Source organism: Coregonus lavaretus (genome assembly GCF_964263955.1).
Source record: "Coregonus lavaretus genome assembly, chromosome: 28".
NCBI classification, from domain to species: domain Eukaryota; kingdom Metazoa; phylum Chordata; class Actinopteri; order Salmoniformes; family Salmonidae; genus Coregonus; species Coregonus lavaretus.
The window spans coordinates 8,203,689-8,208,083 of record NC_140015.1 but is presented as its reverse complement, the minus strand read 5'-3'; positions in this window follow the sequence as shown (position 1 = coordinate 8,208,083).

The window sequence follows — 4,395 nt, the reverse complement described above, 5'->3', positions numbered from 1 at the left end:
AAGAGCTATTTCAATAGTTATTTCCATGTTAAAATGTTATGGGTAAAATTTTCTCCATTGTTTTTGATGGTAGGCCACTTTTGTAGGCATACATTATGAACAAATAGCCACAGTAGCATACTTGGCCACTGTTAAAGCTAACTTTAACAGGTACAGCCTCAGTGTTCACAGTAAACATGCACCAGAAGTTGCACAGAATTTTCACAACGTTCAACATTGCGCTCAGCAGACCTAACATTTGTTCAGTGGCGAAAAACATTTGAGGGAACATTGGCCATTAGGCTTTTCATTTGTTTTTTAGTCTTTAGTTCGGGCATGCCTTGTGTATTTTTCCTTCTTGTACATATTTAGATTTCTTCACAATCTGAACCAGCAATAATCTGCTTGGACTGGCCGAATAAGAGGTCAAGAGAGACAGCGCTGGCACTGGACCAAGGTAAGGTTGTTGTCTCCCTACATTCAACACCTAGGCCAGGGGTAGTCAACCCTGTTCCTGGAGAAACGCAGGGTATAAAGGAATTTGCTTTAATTGACCTGGAAGACCAGGTATGTTGAATTTAGTCAATCACTGAACTAATCAATTAGCTCAGGTGGTCAGTTCAGTGATTTACTAAATTCAACACAACTGGTCTTTCAGGTCAGTTAAAGCAAAATCCTGCATACCCTGCGGCTCTCCAGGAACAGGGTTGCCTGCTCCTGACCTAGGTGCATACACATATTTTTCACATAAATGCATACATTCATTCAGGTTACAGACTCAAGACCCCTAGACAAAGCGAAGGGCAACAACATCCGTAGGCTAGTTATAGGCTTCGTTACACCTCCCTACTTATCTATACATCTTCAGACTCAAGAAATTAGTTCAGTATGTGAGATGAAATGTCTGTTTGAAAAATATCTCACAATCCCAATGTTCCTCTTTCAAGTTAACCCTGTCAACCACTCTCCTCAGAGAACATGTTTTTTTAACACCCCTGCCTCCATAAAGGGGAAGCATGATGGATAGTAAGAATCTCAAGTTAGCATAAACTGAATTCAGTTGAACCTGAATGATGCGCTATGCTATGATTATGAACTATTAACTGCTTATAAGCGGCTCATATAACCATTTAGTTTGTGTGTTAAATTTTTACACCTAGAATAAAGAGATGGCCACTATGTGACCTTGGTTGGATTTCATGTTACACCTCCCTCACATTTACCTCAAGGTTGTGTTTCTAACCAGCCACTGCAACTACTTAAGAAGTGACCTACACAACCGTTCAAAAGTTTTGGGTCACTTAGAAATGTCCTCTTTTTCGAAAGAGAAGCATTTTTTTTTTAAATTGATCAGAAATACAGTGTAGACATTGTTAATGTTGTAAATGGCTATTGTAGCTGGAAACTGCTGATTTTGTATGGAAAATCTACATAGGCGTACAGAGGCCCATTATCAGCAACCATCAGTCCTGTGTTCCAATGGCACGTTGTGTTTGCTAATCCAAGTTTATCATTTTAAAAGGCAAATTGATCATTAGAAAAGCATTTTGCAATTACGTTAGCACAGCTGAAAACTGTTGTGCTGATTAAAGAAGCAACAAAACTGTCCTTCTTGAGACTAGTTGAGTATCTGGAGCATCAGCAATTGTGGGGTCGATTACAGGCTCAAAATGGCCAGAAACAAATAACTTTCTTCTGAAACTATATTCTTGTACTGAGAAATTAAGGCTATTCCATGCGAGAAATTGCCAAAAACTTAAGATCTCGTACAACGCTGTGTACTACTCCCTTCACAGAACAGCGCAAACTGTCTCTAACCAGAATAGAAAGAGGAGTGGGAGGCCCCGGTGCACAACTGAGCAAGAGGACAAATACATTAGACTGTCTAGTTTGAGAAACAGACACCTCACAGGTCCTCAACTGGCAGCTTCATTAAATACTACGTGCAAAACACCAGTTTCAACGTCAACAGTGAAGAGGCGACTCCGGGATGCTGACCTTCTAGGCAGAGTTGCAAAGAAAAAGCCATATCTCAGACTGGCCAATAAAAATAAAAGATTAAGATGGGCAAAAGAACACAGACACTGGACAGAGGAAGATTGGAAAAAAGTGTTATGGACAGACAAATCGAAGTTTTAGGTTTTCGGATCACAAAGAAGAACATTTGTGAGATGCAGACCAAATGAAAAGATGCTGGAGGAGTGCTTGATGCCATCTGTCGAGCATGGTGGAGGCAATATGATGGTCTGGGGGTGCTTTGGTGTTGGTAAAGTGGGAGATTTGTACAGGGTAAAAGGGATATTGAAGAAGAAAGGCTATCACTCCATTTTGCAACGCCATGCCATACCCTGTGGACTGCGCTTGATTGGAGCCGATTTCCTCCTACAACAGGACAATGACCCAAAGCACAGCTCCAAACTATGCAATAACTATTTAGGGAAGAAGCAGTCAGCTGGTATTCTGTCTATAATGGAGTGGCCAGCACAGTCACCGGATCTCAACCCTATTGAGCTGTTGTGAGAGCAGCTTGACCGTAAGATGTGCCCATCAAGCCAATACAACTTGTGGGAGGTGCTTCAGGAAGCATGGGGTGAAATGTCTTCAGATTACCTCAACAAATTGACAACTACAATGCCAAAGGTCTGCAAGTGTCACGCCCTGGCTCGGGGGACTCTCGTATGTTGAGCCAGGGTGTTAGTTTCTATGTTTTGCATTTCTATGTTGGCCAGGGTGGCTCCCAATCAGAGACGGCTGTAGCTCGTTGTCTCTGATTGGGAGTCATACTTAGGTAGCCGGTAGGCTTTCATTCTTTGTGGTTTCTTGTTCGTGTTTGGTTGTGTATTGACCATTGACTGTCACGTCGTTGTTTTGTTGTTTTGATTGGGTGATCATTTTAATAAATAATATGTTCACATTCAACGCTGCGCCTTGGTCCGCTTCATCATGTGTCAACGATCGTGACAGAAGATCCCACCTTCAACAGAGACGTTATGGGAGCTGCCACCTGTCCAAAACCCCGGATAAACCTCCGGTAATAATTCGCAAAACCCAAGAACTGTTGCACCTCTTTCACAGTGGTTGGGGTTTGCCAATTACGCACAGCTGACACCCGGTCAACCTCCATCTTCACCCCTGACGCAGACAACTGATAACCCAAAAAGGAGACCGACTTCTGAAAGAACAGACATTTCTCTGCCTTGACATATAGGTCATGCTCCAACAGTCTCCTCAACACTCGGCGCACCAGGGCTAAATGCTCAGCTCGGGTAGAACTGTACACCAGAATATCGTCTATGTACACGACTACTCCCTGCCCCTGCATGTCCCGGAAAATCTCATCTACAAAGGATTGGAAGACTGAGGGAGCATTCATTAACCCATATGGCATGACGAGATACTCGTAATGACCGGAGGTCGTGCTAAATGCTGTCTTCCATTCATCGCCCTCTCTAATGCGCACCAAGTTATATGCGCTCCTGAGATCCAATTTTGTGAAGAACTGCGCACCGTGTAATGACTCCGTCATAGTCGCAATCAGAGGAAGTGGATAACTGTACTTCACCGTAATCTGGTTGAGACCGCGGTAATCAATACACGGGCGCAAACCTCCATCTTTTTTCTTCACAAAAAAGAAGCTCGAGGAAGCGGGTGAAGTGGAGGCCCGTATGTATCCCTGTCTCAGAGACTCAGCGATGTAAGTTTCCATCGCCTTCCTCTCCTCTTGAGACAAGGGATACACATGGCTCCGCGGGAGTGCTGCTCCTAACTGGAGATCTATCGCACAATCCCCCTGTCTATGAGGCGGCAGCTGCGCCGCCCTTGTCTTACTAAACACCAGTGTCAAATCCTCATACTCGGGGGGAATATGCAGTGCGGGCATTTGATTTGGACTCTCCACCGAGGTCGCCCCTATGGAAACACCCAGACATAGCCCCTCACACTGAACAGACCACCAAGATGTGACCAAGCAGCGTGTCCAGGAGCCATCGCCAGGGAGATCCCTAACAGATCTCCTTCGCCTCCTCGACTGGGTCAAGCCGAGTGAGGAGGAGAAGGGCTTGACCTTGTGGCAGAAGGGCGAAAGGCTGGCGAGGGACATGGAGACCTGGTCCACGGGTAGGGGAGACGGCCAGAAAATTTTTAGGGGGGGGCTAACGCCGTGGACGACGGGCCAGCAGGAGACCGCGGCAGAGCGGCCCAGCGGATTGGCAGAGGAGGACGCCAGGTTACGGGAGTCACTGGTCACCAGGGGGAAGGAGGTTGTAGAGGCACGGCGAGAGGTACTGGCGTGTGTTGCCAGTCCGGTCCGGCCTGTTCCTGATCCCCACGTAGGGCCAGTGGTGTGTGTTCCCAGTACGGTCCGGCCTGTTCCTGCCACTCACACCAAGTCAGTGGTGCGCGTCGTCAGCCCGGTCC